This window comes from Cervus elaphus, chromosome 4 (assembly GCF_910594005.1).
Source record: "Cervus elaphus chromosome 4, mCerEla1.1, whole genome shotgun sequence".
In the NCBI taxonomy this organism is placed as follows: domain Eukaryota; kingdom Metazoa; phylum Chordata; class Mammalia; order Artiodactyla; family Cervidae; genus Cervus; species Cervus elaphus.
This window is the reverse complement of record NC_057818.1, coordinates 62,067,920-62,085,316: the sequence shown is the minus strand read 5'-3', so window position 1 is coordinate 62,085,316 and position 17,397 is coordinate 62,067,920. Positions and strand designations below refer to the sequence as shown.

The following is a 17,397-nucleotide window of genomic DNA, read 5'->3' as shown; positions in this document are numbered from 1 at the left end:
AGTCAGCATACTGTACCTTAGATGTACATGCTGTACTTATTTAACAACTGAACTCTTTGTAACCTTTGGCCAATCGCTCTCCAACTGCCTCACCACCCAAGTTCTCAAAAAACCTTTATAATTCTGAGGCTCTATGAGTTTGACATTTCAACCTTCCACATATGTGCGTCTTTTTCAACCACAGTTATGTCAGAAATAGTAACAGTGTTATAGCCACTCAGGAAGCAAACTCACTCAGAAGGACAGCAGGGATAGTGGAGTGCAGTTTATTACACCGGTGGGTCCGAGGCAGAGTTTCCTCCTTAGCCAAGGACCCCGACCGACTTTTGGGACAACCTTTTATACCCAAAGTGTCCGTGCCCAAGCCCACATGCCCAAATTCTCTAAAGTCCACTCTGGACAATATTAGTAAGAGATGCAATCAGGTTACAGCCATAAATTTACATTCTAAAGCTATCTGGACATAGAATTTAGTCTACATCAGTTAACATTATTAAGATTACATAGTGGATATTGCATTCCTTCTGCCTCTGAGAGGTCTAGGTACGGGGTCTGCCTGGTCTGGTTTTTATCCGCCTGGGAGGCCTGCTCGACTGTTGGTATTTTATCTCTATGGCCTCCCATGTATGCAGTCCAAAGTTCACCGAGAGTGTAAGATGGAGTTCCTTTTCTTTTAAAAATGGAGTCAGTCCAGTCAGGGCAACCTGTTCCTTTCTTTCTTCAACAGCAATGCCAGAATGTTATAATAATAATTTATGCCTGACATAAATCTCTATATACATTCATTTGTCAGCAGACATTCTGGTTGTTTCTACATCTGGGTTGTTGAAAACAATGCAATAATGCTCACTGGAGTGCAAGTATTTCTCTCACTACAATGACTGTTTCCTTTGGGTATCTAGTCTCGGATGGGTTTCATAGATTGTGGGCCTGTTCTTTATTTAATTTATAGAGTAGACTCCATATCATTTTGCTAAGAGCTGAATCAATTACATTCCCACCAATAGAGCCTGGTGGCGATTCTAAGGAAGTCGAAATTGAATGCACCAAGATTTATTCCAAGCTACAATAAGAATTAAATGCAAAAAAAGAGAGAGCGCAAAGTGAATCCATTAGGGAAAAAAAACACTTTTAATGTTCCTTCAAAGAGGCACCATGCTGTGACAGTCAGTCATTTCTTGCCCTACTTCTCTTCCCTGTCCTGTGTCTCAAGAAAGAAAAGGAAAGGGAGTGACCCACAGCTGGGGAGAGGACGCGGCCTCTCCAGGGGGCCGAGAGGGCGAGGCTGCGGTGGCGAGAAACCACCTCTCGGAAGAGGACTTTACACGGGGGTGGGAGGTAGGGGACGGAGAGAGTAAAGGGAAAGAGCGAAGGGGATTTTAAAAGTGAAGGAAAAGAGGCAAAGGCGGTGTCTACGTGGACCAAAGGCAGAAAAGCCAAGGGCTCCGGAACCCACCTCACAGCATTTTTAAACCCAAAGAACAACAGGACACCTTTGGCAGAAACCTCTGGATATACTCGGGGTGTTTTAGGTTCGTCGATATTCTCAAGAAGCCGAAGGTAGGGTAAGGTGGACAAAGAAGTTCAAATTTACAGTAGAAAGGAGAAACAGGACACCGGTCAACTCTAACTCCACGCCGAATTCGCCACTTTAGCTTCTTGAAGAAACTACGCAGGCGCGAAGTTAGAGCGCGCTTCCGGGGGCGGGGCCAGGGCGGAGCGCTATCGGGGATGGGCGGGGCGAATGAGCGCTCCTCTGCGCAGAGTTCGCAGGGATGAGGTGTATGGGTTGGGGAGGAGATAAGTGACTTCCGGGCGCTTTGAAACTGCTGATTTTATGTTACTATCTATAACGGTTTTGTGGTAAAAGCTGAGAGATGTGTGGGGCCCTGACGGCGGAAATGATCTTTCCTCCTGACAAGTTGAAAACGGTTTCAATAAAAAGCTGTTGTTTTTTTTTTTTTAACAGCAGTTTGGCCCCGTGCCCCTCCTGTGTGTGCGCTACGGCATTTCAGTCGTTGTGGGACTCTTTGCGACCCCATGGACTGTAGCCCTCCAGGCTCCTCTGTCCGTGGGATTCTCCAGACAAGAATACCGGAGTGAGTTGCCATGCCCTTCTCCCGGGTTCCTCCTGAGGCTCAAGCAATTAAGAGGTTGAAACGTGGGTTTCCAAGCATTTGCTGCGTGGCAGTGGTTGGATCGGGAACATTACTTGCAGCTAGAATCAATTTAAGCAGTTTGAGGAAACAAGATTTGGGCTTCTCTAGTACAAACTAGAATGAGAAATACAAAATTCGCCCTAGGCATTTCGTACGGACATCCTGCAGAACAGCTCTTGCGTTTCTATTCCCCGGTTAGCCAGCAGACCAAACTCAACACTCTGCCCAGTTCCAGAGACTCAGGGACAAAACCTGGGGTCTGAGGGACTTCCCTGGTGGTCCAGTGGATAAGTCTGTGTGTTCCCAATGCAGGGGGCCTGGGTTTGATCCCTGGTCAGGGAACTAGATCCCATATGCTGCAACTAAGAGTTCGCATGCCGCCAAAGACCTGATTCAGCCAAATAAATAAATAAATGTTTAAAAAAAAAAAAAAAACTTGGGGTCTGAGACTGGAGAACTACGGCATATTATAGTGTCCCTAGTTAACAACACATTTTGTTGTTGTTATAATTGCGTTGTTCTTTCTTTGGGCTAGAGTGTTTTGTCTTTTAAAACCAACTTGCTCCCACCCAGTTTTATTGAGATATACTTTACATCTCTGTATAAGTGTAAGTTGTTCAGCATAATGTGCTAACTTACGTATATTGAAACAATCACCACAACTATAGTATCCATCATCTCATACATACATTTCTTTTTATGAGAATTGCGTTATTCATTAAAATGCCTACTCTGTTCTACTCTTTTAAAATTTTGGCTGCATCCTACGACTTATGGGATGTTAGCTCCCCAACAAGGGACCCGTATCCCTTGCACGAGAAGGAAGATTTTTAACTTATATTTTAAGTGAAGGATAATTGCTTTACAGAATTTTGTTGTTTTCTGCCAAATATCAACATGAATCAGCCACAGGTGTACATGTCCCTGCCCTTTTGAATCTCCCTCCCATCTCTCCCCTCTAGGTTGATATAGAGCCTGTTTGAGTTCCCTAAAACACAACAAATTCCCATTGTCTATCTTACAGTTCTTGTACAGAACTATACAAAAAAGATCTTCAGGACCCAAATAATCATGATGGTGTGATCACTCACCTAGAGCCAGATGTCCCGGAATGTGAAGTCAGGTGGGCTTTAGAAAGCATCACTATGAACAAAGCTAGTGAAGGTGATGGAATTCCAGTTGAGCTACTTCAAATCCTGAAAGATGATGCTGTGAAAGTGCTGCACTCAATATGCCAGCAAATTTGGAAAACTCAGCAGTGGCCACAGGACTGGAAAAGGTCCGTTTTCATTCCAATCCCAAAGAACGACAATGCCAAAGAATGCTCAAACTACCGCACAATTGCACTCATCTCACACGCTAGTAATGTAATGCTCAAAATTCTCCAAGCCAGGCTTCAGCAATACGTCAACCGTGAACTTCCAGATGTTCAAGCTGGTTTTAGAAAAGGCAGAGGAACCAGAGATCAAATTGCCAACATCCGTTGGATCATCGAAAAAGCAAGAGAGTTTCAGAAAGACATCTATTTCTGCTTTATTGACTATGCCAAAGCCTTTGACTGGGTGGATCACAATACTGTGGAAAACTCTGAAGGAGATGGGAATACCAGACCACCTGACCTGCCTCTTGAGAAATCTGTATGCAGGTCAGGAAGCAACAGTTAGAACTGGACATGGAACAACAGACTGGTTCCAAATAGGAAAAGGAGTCCATCAAGGCTGTAAATTGTCACCCTGCTTATTTAACTTATGTGCAGAGTACATCATGAGAAACACTGGGCTGGAAGAAGCACAAGCTGGAATCAAGATTGCTAGGAGAAATATCAATAACCTCAGATATGAAGATGACACTACCCTTATGGCAGAAAGTGAAGAGGAACTAAACAGCCTCTTGATGAAAGTGAAAGAGGAGAGTGAAAAAGTTGGTTTAAAGCTCAACATTCAGAAAACTAAGATCATGGCATCTGGTCCTATCACTTCATGGGAAATAGATGGGGAAACAGTGGCTGACTTTATTTTGGGGGGTTCCAAAATCACTGCAGATGGTGATTGCAGCCATGAAATGAAAATATGATTATTCCTTAGAAGGAAAGTTATGACCAACCTAGATAGCATATTAAAAAGCAGAGACATTACTTTGTCAACAAAGATCCATCTAGTCAAGGCTATGGTTTTTCCAGTGGTCATGTATGGATGTGAGAGTTGGACTATGAAGAAAGCTGAGCGCCAAAAAATTGATGCTTTTGAACTGTGGTGTTGGAGAAGACTCTTGAGAGTCCCTTGGACTGCAAAGAGATCCAACCACTCCATCCTAAAGGAGATCAGTCCTGGGTGTTCATTGGAAGGACTGATGCTGAAGCTGAAACTCCCAATACTTTGGCCACCTGATGCGAAGAGCTGACTCATTGGGAAAGACCCTGATGCTGGGAGGGATTGGGGGCAGGAGAAGAAGGGGATGACAGAGAATGAGATGGCTGGATGGCATCACTGACTCGATGCACATGAATTTGAGTAAGCTCCTGAGTTGGTGACGGACAGGGAGGCCTGGCGTGCTGCGATTCATGCAGTTGCAAAGAGTCGGACACAACTGAGGACTGAACTGAACTCAATGTAAGTTTCCATGTTACTCTCTCCATCTCACCCTCTCCTCACCTCTCCCTGTGTACATGTTTGTTCTCTACATATGTTTCCCCACTGTTGCCTTGCAAATAAATTCACCAGTACCATCTTTCTAGATCCCATATATATGCGTTCAGTTCAGTCACTCAGTCGTGTCCGACTCCTTGAGACCCCATGAACGGCAGCACACCAGGCCTCCCTGTCCATCACCAACTCCCGGAATCCACCCAAACTCATGTCCATCAAGTCGGTGATGCCATCCAGCCATCTCATCCTCTGTCGTCCCCTTCTCCTCTGTTTCCCCATGAAGTGATGGGACCAGATGCCATGATCTTAGTTTTCTGAATGTTGAGCTTTAAGCCAACTTGTTCACTCTCCTCTTTCACTTTCATCAAGAGGCTCTTCAGTTCTTCACTTTCTACCATAAGGGTGGTGTCATCTGCATATCTGAGGTTATTGATATTTCTCCCAGCAGTCTTGATTCCAGCTTGTGCTTCCTCCAGCCCAGTGTTTCTCATGATGTACTCTGCATATAAGTTAAATAAGCAGGGTGACAATTTACAGCCTTGATGGACTCCTTTCCCAATTTGGAACCAGTCTGTTGATCTACGTCCAGTTCTAACTGTTGCTTCCTGACGTGCATACAGATTTCTCAAGAGGCAGGCCAAGTGGTCTGGTATTCCCATCTCTCAGAATTTTCCAGTTTATTTTGATCCACACAGTCAAAGGCTTTGGCATAGTCAATAAAGCAGAAATAGATGTCTTTCTGAAACTCTCTTGCTTTTTTTATAATCCAGGGGATGTTGGCAATTTGATCTCTGGTTCCTCTGCCTTTTCTAAAACCAGCTTGAACATCTGGAAGTTCACAGTTCACGTATTCCTGAAGCCTGGCTTGGAGAATTTTTGAGCATTACATTACTAGCATGTGAGATGAGTGCAATTGTGTGGTAGTTTGAGCATATATGCGTTAGTATACGCTATTTATCTTTCTCTTTCTGACTTACTTCACTCTGTATAATACGCTCTAGGTCATCCACCTCATTAGAACTGACTCAAATTGCGTTCCTTTTCATGGCTGGAATTCTCTGGTGGCTCAGATGGTAAAGAGTCTGCCTGCAAGGTGGGAGACCAGAGTTTGATCCCTGGCTCAGGAAGACCCCCTGGAGAAGAAAATGGCAACCCACTCCAGTATTCTTGCCTGGAAAACTCCATGGACGGAGGAGCCTGGTGGGCTACAGTCCATAGAGTTGCAGAGTCAGACACGACTGAGTGACTTCAGTTTCTTTATGGTTGATTAACATTCCAATTTGTGTATGTACAACTTCTTTATCCATTCATCTGTCAATGGACATCTAAGTTGCTTCCATGTTCTAACTATTGTAAATAGTGCTGCAATGAATATTGGGGTACATCTTTTTGAATTTTTGTTTCCTCAGGGTATATGCCTAGCAGTGGGATTGCTGGGTCATATGGTGGTGGAAGGCAGATTCTTAACCACTGGGCCACCAGGAAGTCCCTCTTTCTCTTTTTGTTCTCCTCTACTGGTGTTCCTGCTCTATTTCAGGACCTCAGAAGGGTCCTAGTTTCTCTACTCGTTTCCCCTCTTACTGTGCTTTCCCCTCAACCTTTGACTGCCCTAAATCTGTTTTTGCTTTTCTTTCCCATCTCTGCTCCCTCTCTGCTTTTGGGGGTACACCTCACCTATCCATGTTATGCTAACTTCCACCTCATTCTCTGGCACCCCCCAGGTGGCTATGCATCAAATTTCCTGCTTTCTTTCTTCCTCTGCTCCTCCAATTGCTAGTTTTCTCTCCCGGGGCTCCAACGCTCTGAATGCCAAGTTTCCAACTCCTTAATCCTCAACACTGTTGCTCTGCCTCCTATCACTGACTTAGGATTCCTCTCCCTACATTGCTCTCCTGCCCCTGCAGATCCTGTTTTTATTACTCCTTTTATAAAACTGACTTTCAAGGCTCAATTTATGTTACTGTCTCTTTGCAAGATCCCCAGCCATCATCATCTGTATTCTCATTGGTTCACCTCATCCTTTTCAGCTGTTTTTCTGTGTCCTTCTGTCTCTGATTCTCCTACACCATCTTGCCTACATATTTCCAGGGATGCGACTGAATAACATGCCTGCCTACAAGAACATTCTCCAATTGAGTTGAATTGGATACAGAAAAACAATGACTGTAACATGACTGGCCTGGGGCACCTCCACAAGGGGAGGCCAGAAAGGAAGGACTGCTCTGAGGATACGCAAAGAAGGGCTGGGAAAGAGTGGGGGCCTTAAGTAAGGGGCAGGCTCTCCAGAATCCCAGGATCAGGGAGAGAATGTGGCATCTCCTGCCACCCTCTAAGGGTGGATAGGGCGAGGCTGGGGGATTGTTCCCAAAAGTTCTCCAATGCTGAATAGAAATGCAGTGACAGGTTTTGAAAAAAAAAGAAAAAAAAAAGAAATGCAGTGACAGAGTTTTGGAGGAGTAGAAAGAAGTAGCTTTATTACTTTACCAGGTAAAGGGGGAACACAGTAGGCCAGTGTGTCAAGAACTGTGCCCCTGCTTCCTGGAAAGTTGGAAGAGGTCTTAAGGTTTTCAGGGTGGTTTTTTTGGGGGGGTGGGGGGTGGGAAATGAGGCTGAAAAAAAGAACGAGGGCTGGTGTGGTCTTGCATTCTTCTCCCCCTCCTGGGTGAATTGAGATCATCACAGCTGGCATCGGGTGATTCAAGAACAGGTTCTGGTGGTCTCTGAGGTCATCGTCCCATGACATTCTTTCTGGAATGAAGAATGCTCCGAGAGGAAAGTAATATTTTCTTGGAAGGATAAACGCCAAGTGTAGCTAGAGGGCAATCATTTTCAGAGTGCAAATAAGCAAGAAAGAGAGGGAGAACAAACATCTGTAGGTTAAGTGGATGGAGAGAAAAAGGACTGAATAAGGCTAACATAATGGGGTGCCACGTTTAGTTTCTGCTACAGCAGGAGCAGAGGTAGTACACAGTTTGAAGCAGCAAAATGTTTGAAAGGCAGCACCTATGTGGAAGAAAAGCCAAGGGCAGGGACCAGCCTCAGAATGAATTTAAATCCAAAGGAAAAGAAGTCTTTTTTTCTCTGTAACATGCTCTGCCTTTGTATGTCAGTACATCACTGGGAAATGGCAGAATGGCTTCCAGGCATTTGGCAATGCAGATTGTCTCCTCCTTACAAATTCAACATTATGAATTATCCAAAGACTTAAAAGAGTGGAACTTTGACTAAAGACGTTGCCACACTCACCAGGTTTCTCTCTAGTATGAATTCAGTTGATGCTTTGCAAGGGCTGGCAACTCATGAAAGATTTTGCATAACTCAATACATTTGTAAAGTTTTTCTCCAGTATGAATTATCTGATAAACTGCAAGGTTTCCCTTGTGATTAAAGACCTTGCCACACTCACTGCATTTGGAAGGCTTTTCTGCAATATGAAGTTGTTGATAGTTTCAAAGGGTTGTCTTCTCAAGAAAGACCTTGTCACACTCATATTACATTTGTAAGGTTTCTAACAATTATTAATTCTTAGGTGACTCACAAGGTTTGTTCTGACAAAAGATATTACCTTTGTAAGGTTTCTCTCTAGTATGCATTTCCTGATCAAGTCCAAGGGCTTCAATGAAAGACTCTGCCACATACATGATATTTATATGGTTCTGCCTGCTGCATGGATTATCTCATGTCTGCTGATACCTGAGAAGAATGAAAGGTTTTCCCACAGACACTACTTTTTTAAGGGTTCTCTCCAGTATGAATGCTCCCATGAATTACAAGGTCTGGATTTCAGTTAAACATCTTAGCATACATACCACATTTCTGTAATATCTCTCCTGTATGGATTATTTGATGTCGACTGAGGGTTGAGCTCTGACTAAAGGTTTACCACAGTCATTACATCTGTAAGGTTTCTCTCCAGTATGAATTCTATAATGAAGTGAAAGCTTTCTTTTTTGACTAAAGACCTTGTCACACTGGTTGCATTTGTAAGGTTTCTCTCCAGCATGAATTCTTTGATGAATGACAAGGTCAGAATTTTTGCTAAAGACCTTGCCACATACATCACATTGATGTAATTTCTTGCCTGTGTGGATTATCCTATGTCGACTGAGGATTGAGCTCTGATTAAAGGTTTTACCACACTCATTACATTTGTAAGGTTTCTCTCCAGTGTGAATTCTTTGATGAACTGAAAGCTTTCCTTTTCTACTAAAGAACTTGCCACACTCATTACATTTGTAAGGTTTCTCTCCAGTATGAATTCTTTGATGAATGACAAGATCTGAATTTCGGCTAAAGACCTTGCCACATACATCACATATATGTAATTTCTCTCCTATATGGATTCTCTGATGACTCCCAAAATTTGAGCCCTGATGAGGCTCTTTGCCACACTCATAAAATTTGTAAGGTCTTACCCTGTGTGGGATCTGGTTTTGCATCAGTATTGAAGGATACATAAAGTCACTCCCATATATATTATAAATATTGGTTTGGAGAGTAGGAGAAACTGTGTGAAGAAGTGAAAACGAGGAGCTACTGTTGACATACTTATCAGCTTGATTAAATGCAATTTTCTGTTGATGTTTAAACATATGCAGTTCATCTTGAAGACTTAACACAAGTCTATTTCCAGTATGGTTGTTTCCTGCATTCCTTCTACTATGTTGACTTCTATTATCAATGATATCTTGGTTAAGGTATGTATGGATATTTTTGTAATTTCTTTCATCATCTCTCCACTGAAACCTGAAGTCATTCATGTTCTCCTGAATTTCTGGGAGATTAAAATGTTTGATTTCCGGGATTTCATTTCTTCCCCAAATCACTGTTTGGCATACTCCTCCTCTATCAGTGTGTGATTTTAGTTGTAATTTCCAGATGTGTATATGAGAAATATCTACAAGATATAAAGAGTCATAGATATCCTATTCATTACACTGCATGAATATAAGTTTCAGGTTGAATATAAGATATTAAATAAAAGTAATACTTCAAACACAGTTATGAAACTTCTCAACTATGTTAAATTTTTGAGGAACAATAAATAGGATTCTCCACTACACTTCTGGTGCATTATGAAATGGCCAGGCCAGACCATCTAAAAAAGGGCATGTTTAAATTCCTGAGGCTACATCATGAAGCTTTTCATGCCTGAGTCAACACGGCTTTGAGCTCAGTTAAGCAAGGTAGGGGATTACAAAAGGCAAATAAGGGTAAATCCAGACACCTTCCCAACTTTTAGAGGGAAGTTATCCTCACCCACAGAGAGCAGGTTCCTGAAGGTCTCTGACATCACATCCACGTATAAGGCCCTCTGAGCAGGGTCCAGGCATTCCCACTCTTCTGGAGAGAATTGGATGGTCACATCATTCAATGTCAACCGTGACTTAAAGTTAAAAAAAAAAAAAAAATTTCACCAAGGCCATGAGGAGAGTTCTTATTTCCACACAAAATGAATAGAGGTAAAAGATCAATTAAGTTGAAGAATGTATTCTGACAGAGCCATGGAAAGGCATTTAGAGCTACTTGTATGTCTAATTTTAAATTTCCTGTGCTTTGTCATTGAGATTATGATAGCTTCCAAATAGAAGTAGATTTTCTCATTTTTGTGGGCAATACATGAAATATATACAAATAATAAGTCAACACCAGGTTGTCAATGTGGAAGGACTAGATTATTAGACACACTGAGAATGATCAAACTTGGATATAGAGGAATGTGAATGATGTTTTCAGAGATGACAAAGTCCACAGTAGTTTTAAAGAAAGCTTAAAACCTCCAATGATGAGGATGATGAGAGCAGCAAAGACAAACAACATTTGAATACTTCCTATATACTATGCGTTACTCTAAATGTTTAACATTTTTAACTTGTTAGCAACATCACAGCTCATTTAAGAAAGAATTTTTTACCATCTTACAGAGGAGAAAACTATGTCAGAGACACTGAAAAACTCGACTCAGGTCAAGAACCTAATGAATCATATAGTAAGCACCTGAACTACCGTGTTTGGGTTCTAGAACTGAAGCTGAAAAATCAAAAGTAATGAGCATTAAAAGTTCATTGACAGATGATTCCCTGAGAAAATCTGAAAGAAATTCAAGCTGAACAACATGGATCAGGCTAAGAGGTCATTTTACATGTGTGCACACATGCACACATACACAAAATGTTAGTAATCTTATTATTTAAACTGTGAACATGGCTGTAGAGGAGAAAAAATAATCAAGGCCAGAGAACGTATTAAAAATACACTACCAACTGCAAAATGATATGATAGTTTTAAAATCATGATATATATATATATATATTTTTTAATCATGATGAAAAGTGAAAGTCACTCAGTCATGTCCTACTCTTTGTGACCCCATGGACTGTACCCTGCCAGGCTCCTCTGTCCATGGAATTCTCCAGGTCAGAATACTGGAGTGGGTAGCTGTTCCCTTCTCCAAGGGATCTTCCCAACCTAGGGATTGAGCCCAGGTATCCCACATTGCAGGTGGATTCTTCATCATCTGAGGCACCAGGGAAGCCCCAAATCATGACATCCTTTATCTAAACCATGGACATGCACATCCATACACCTATGCACACAGGTCAACACTAAAATACCTGAGTAGTCTGACAGTTTTTCAGTCTATTTTTTCAGTAGTTCTTATTCACATGCATTCTAAGATCCTTCAGACAATGAAAATGTACAAATTATACTCAACTGAGTTTCCCAAAAAGATTCTGCACTAGGATACTAAAAAAAACTAGTACAGACATAACACTGATTCAGAATTTTAAAAATTACTGTTATACGTTATTTGAACAGATAACAGATAAAATCACAATAAACTTAAAAGATTCTTGAAGCATTAAAAGACAAAAATAATATTGAAAAATATATTATTATTCAAAAAGAACATTTCACCAGTGTCATGATTAAAAGGAAACTCCGAATGCATTCCTTTGAAGTTCCAGTGAAGTGAAGGCAGTTGGCCAGGGCTCCTGCCTTTCACCACTGTACAGGGTGCCTGAGCAGAGATCATGAGAGGAAGTGACCGGAAGAAAACAGACAGCTAGAGCAACACAGTAATCTAAAGACAAGAAAGGCAAAAAGTGAAAAGAAGGAAAAAGATATTCTATCTTATAGAGAGCAGGAGTAACTACGCAGTATCAGACAAAATAAATAGAAAAACTGACACAAGAGACAAAAGACATTACATAATCATAAAAGGATCAATTCCCCAAGAAGATGCAACAATTAATAAATATGTACTGAGGGGAGGCACTAGGTAAGGATGAACATACAGGTGTCAAGAAAGAACACCTCAGAATCAGAAAGAAATCCAAAGAGAGGCATTTCAAGAAAGACAGACTGAAGAATCAACTGAGAACATGACTTCACCTGAGAAACAGCCATCCTTTACTTTCCTCTTCCTCCTCTTCTTATAGGGTTCTTACTCAGACAACTTGCACCTTTAGAGATCAAGCTTCAAAGCTGAAAACAGGCTGCTTAATGGTTAGAATAAACATACTCCCTCTTCCTCTGCTGCAACCACACACACAGGGGAGATCTCACCATGTGGATTAAGAGTCCTGTGCTCCCCACTGTCACAGGAGGGACTCAGCACAGTAAACCCCCCAACAGAGACCAACAAGTTACTTTTCCTACACTTTTCATCAGATCTCCCTACCCTCCTATGAGGCTGTTATGCCACACAGTAGCAGTGGGCACCTGAGCTGACCTGACAACCCCCTTCAGGTCACAGACCAGGCCCTGGTCCATCCCCACGCAGAATAGAGCACCTCCTCCTCAGACTAGATCTCAGTCCTCCAAAACAGGAGGACTCACAGTCCTGATGTTCAGTGACAAGTCCAGACTGGAATCACAGAGGCAATTAAATATTATTGAGATTTCGCCATATACTGACAATCTTAAGAATTCCTGGTCAAAGTGTATAAAATATGTCTATACAAATGACTCATTGATCTTCTATGAAGCCTGGATTGAGTACCACTAAGAGAAGATTAAGCCTATCACATCTCCCACTTTTTATTTTTCTTCTCCAGCTTTATTGAAATAAAAGATGAATGAAAATGGAACAAGTGATTCTCTGACAAACATATACACTGTGAATAATTATCACAATCAAGTAATCCATTTCCATCAACCCAAAATTACCATTTTGTGTGACTATGTAGTGAGAACATGTAATTCTTTCTGAGAAAATTTCAAGTGTATAGAAACACACTGTTGATGAGAATTCAAGTTGGTGCAGCCACTGTGGAAAGTTCCTCAGAAAACCGAAAACAGAATTACCATACAATTTAGCAATCCCACTCCAAGGCATATATCCAGACCAAATTATACCTCAGAAAGATTCATGCACCCCTATGTTTACAGCAGCAATATTTATAATACCCAAGACAAGGAAAAACTAAATGTCCACCAACAGATGTGTGAATAAAGATGATATGGTACATATATACAATGGAATATTACTCAGCCATATAAAGAATGAAAGAATGCCATTTGCCACAATACAGATGGACCTAGAGATTATTATAAAGTGAAAGAAAAAAACAAGAAAAAATAATAAAGTGAAAGAAGTCAGAGAGAGGCAAATATATGATTATCATTCATTTGTAAAATCTTGAAAAAATGAAACAAATGAACTGACTCACAAAACAGAAATAAGACTCACAGACTTAGAAACAAAATTGTGGTTACCAAAGGGGATTGAGGTGGGGGCTGGGGGGGGGTGGATAAAATAGAAGGTTGGGATTAATATATAAACACTATATATAACACAGATAACTAATATAGACATACTGTATACCACAGGGAACTAACTCAATACTCTATGTGGTAATCTATGTGGGAAAAGAATCTGAAAAAGAATCAACATGTATATGTACAACTAAATCACTTTGCTGTACACCTAAAACTAACAAAACCTTGTAAATCAACTTTGTAAACCAAAGAAACTTTACATATATAAGAAGAGAAGAAGCCATTCATGCCAGGAAAAAAATCTGAAACAAATTTTAAAAAGCCGTACCTGGACACACATCAATGTTACAACAACTCAATGATCCATATCAAAACAACCCATCACCCATTTGGATCCAATTTTCCCCCCACCTGCACTACTAGGTGTCTCCATTTTATTCTCTTGACCTGTCTCCCTGTTTCGTTGGTCGCGTGTCTTTTTTGCTCCCCTCTGCTCTCCTGCTGTTTCTGGCCTCCTGTTTCTTCCCTCACACCTGTCCTGCCCCTCTGTGCAAGCTGTTCTGCCTCTTGAGGCTCTTTCTCCCACCCTTTCTGTCATAAATTAAATTTCTTCTGTTTCTGCCTCTTTCTTTCCCCATCTCCGCTCCCTCTCAGCCCTCAGGTTCCACTCCCTTCCTCCTCAGAGACCCCAGGTGGCGATGCTTCCTTCCAGCTCCTTCTTTCCCTCTGCTCTTCTTGTCACCCTCTGTCCACGTTTTCTCCCAGCACCACATGGCTCTGAAGGCCAAGGTTCCAACTCTTGTAACATTTCCCATTACTTTCTTCATGAAATGACCGTCGGCAGGGATCCCACCTTCTCACGCTGATTCGGGTTCCGTTCCTTACGCTGCCCTGCAATCTTGCAGATGCGACTTCATCACTTTCAGGTTACTTCTTCCTTGTGTGTCCCTCAGCGACCCCCTACGTCCCCACTCGTTTTCGCTCACTCTTTTCCCTTCAGGTTTTCTACTTCTCCCTCGGTCTCTCCGTCTCTTCTTTTCCAGATACCCCCTCACCCAAGAACAAAATGCCCGTCTTCCGGAAAGGACCACTTTCTAACGGGGGGCGGAGAGGTCCTGGAGACCGAAGGGCATGGGGTATCACACGTCCCGCCCAGCTCACCTTCCCCCAGGCGAAGGCAGAAGACGCGGCCTCTGCGGCAGCAGAGCAGCCAGCGCTGCCTCCAGGGACCGAGAGGGCAAGGCTGGGGGACGCGAATCCACCCCGCGGACGAGTATTTTACATGGGGTGAGGGTGGGGCGCCGGGGTCAGTAGAGGATTTTATGAAAGAAAGAGTCTTGAAACGCGGTGTCTGCGTGGAACGAAAGCAGAAAAGTCAAGTGCAGGGACCGGCCCAGAGCGACTTCAAACCAAAAAGAAAAGATACCGGACCCGAAACGGCGACGTCCGGATTTTCTGGGGCGGAGGGCCGGGTGCTGGCATGTTAGGTCCCTAGTGACTCCCACACCCTGAGGACTGCGGGAACCGCACAGCACAAGTTCACGGTAGAAAGAAGAGGGTGTGGAGAAAAGGGAACCCTCTTACACTGTTGGTGGGAATGCAAACTAGTACAGTCACTATGGAAAACAGTGTGGAGATTCCTTAAAAAACTGGAAATAGAACTGCCATATGACCCAGCAATACCACTTCTGGGCATACACACTGAGGAAACCAGATCTGAAAGAGACACATGCACCCCAATGTTCATCGCAGCACTGTTTATAATAGCCAGGACATGGAAGCAACCTAGATGCCCATCAGCAGATGAATGGATAAGGAAGCTGTGGTACATATACACCATGGAATTTTACTCAGCCGTCAAAAAGAATTCATTTGAACCAGTCCTAATGAGATGGATGAAACTGGAGCCCCTTATACAGAGTGAAGTAAGCCAGAAAGATAAAGAACATTACAGCATACTAACACATATATATGGAATTTAGAAAGATGGTAACGATAACCCTATATGCAAAACAGAAAAAGAGACACAGAAATACAGAATAGACTTTTGAACTCTGTGGGAGAAGGTGAGGGTGGGATGTTTCAAAAGAACAGCATGTATACTATCTATGGTGAAACAGATCACCAGCCCAGGTGGGATGCATGAGACAAGTGCTCCAGCCTGGTGCACTGGGAAGACCCAGAGGAATCGGGTGGAGAGGGAGGTGGGAGGGGGGATCGGGATGGGGAATAAGTGTAAATCTATGGCTGATTCATATCAATGTATGACAAAACCCACTGAAATGTTGTGAAGCAATTAGCCTCCAACTAATAAAAAAATTAAAAAAAATAAAAAAAAAAAAAAAAAAAAAAAAAAAAAAAACTGACTAACAAAAGAAAGAAGAAACTTACCTCGGGACCGTGACCTTGGCTGCGTCTCCCCACCTTCCGGGTCATTAGGCTGGGCTCCTCCGGTTAGAGGCCGGGTTTCCGGGGCGGGGCCTACCGACAAGGGGCGGAGCGAAGAAAAGGCCTAGCTCTGCGCTGGGTAAACTGGAGAGCCTGGGAGAAGGGAGGGGTTGGCTGCCTCAAGTTGTATACAGAGCTCGTGCGAATCTGCATTAAAAATCTTTTTTCCTACTACCGTGACCACCCCCCCCCCCCCCCCCCCGCTACGGTCCTGTTTCTATGGAACATATGAATAATAAAAATTGTTGACAAAAACAAACATTTTGAAAGCACCCACACACATGCGTGCACACGTACACACCTTGGTCTCAACATTCAGGTCCGAGTCAGGATTGCTCTGGGCCGCCCCCTCCCTGGACTCCGCAGCTAAGCCTTTACATCTCGACTTTGCTTCCCATTATCGGCCCGTGGCCTGTGCCTCCGGCAGCAGAGGCTTCCAGGGTCCTACTCCCCATAGGTGCTGAATAGATGGAGTCTCTGGTTTCCAAAACCGAGGGCACGAACGCCTGTTCATCCTTTGGAGGAGCTCCTATATGTCCACCTTCTAGTCTTTTTATTCTCTCTTGATTTCTATAACAGAATTTCCATATGACAATACTGGCTATAATTAACATGTGTGGTCAATTCTCAGTATAAGCCCAGCTTATCCTTGGTACCCTTTATTGGCAGTGGAAAACTTTGCTTCAGTTCTTCATTGAAACAAATCAATAAATAATACTATGATAAAAATAGTTCCTGAGTAGACTGTACATACTTTGTTACATAATCAGCATGGAGCCCTACACCAAGGTCACAGGACAAAAATCTCTGGAACTGACCAAGTCCGATAGTAAGTGTTGTCATGAATCTCCAGATCTAATCCAGCCAGTTCTGTGACCCCCATATTAAGTAAAACACCTACCCTATTACTCATCCTATAAAATCCTAATCAATCACCTAATGCCACCCCTTCCAGTAGGAATTTTGTCTGGAGGCTATAAAAATTGGCCACGAGCCCAATAAAGAGGTCAGGTCTCCCTTGAGCCGTCCTGCTATTCTAACAGTCTCCCGCTCTACTCTCCTCTCATTCCACCTCATGTCTGGAAATGCTTTTCCAACCTGCTCACAGACCAGAGCAATCTGGAAGTTCACAAAAGATTAAATTAACGGTGAACCCAAATGTAAAAAGACAGGCCAACTCTGTCCACCTACGTATTATCTGCATAATAAATAATGCAACATGATCCGAACACATCTCTTGCTACCTTAATATGTCATCTAGAAAAGTGAAAGTTACATTTGCTACCTAACCTAAAATGGCTGTATCATGAAAATCTAAAAAATATATAAGGTCCACTCTTTAAACATGTTTATAAGCAAATGTAAAAAGATAAAGAGAAAAAGGAGGTCTTTATTAGAGTTGCACGTTGTCAGGACCTCCT

General features: G+C 42.5%; 1 protein-coding gene across 6 annotated transcripts in view; it reads right to left on the bottom strand.

Annotated features, from left to right (window-relative positions):
- Window positions 1-7,266: 7,266 nt before the first annotated feature.
- Window positions 7,267-17,397, bottom strand: part of LOC122689798 (zinc finger protein 160-like) — a 33,659-nt gene continuing 23,528 nt past the window's right edge. The window contains exons 2-5 of one of the 6 annotated variants that reach the window (XR_006339926.1): window positions 15,920-16,069; window positions 12,200-12,292; window positions 10,064-10,190; window positions 7,267-7,552 (exon numbers count right to left, since the gene is read on the bottom strand). The gene's annotated coding sequence lies outside the window, so the exon portion shown is untranslated. Of the gene's footprint in view, window positions 7,617-10,063; window positions 10,191-12,199; window positions 12,293-15,919; window positions 16,070-17,397 lie in introns of those variants that run through there. The other 5 variants (XR_006339929.1, XR_006339928.1, XR_006339932.1 and 2 more) reach the window with 5 other exon arrangements.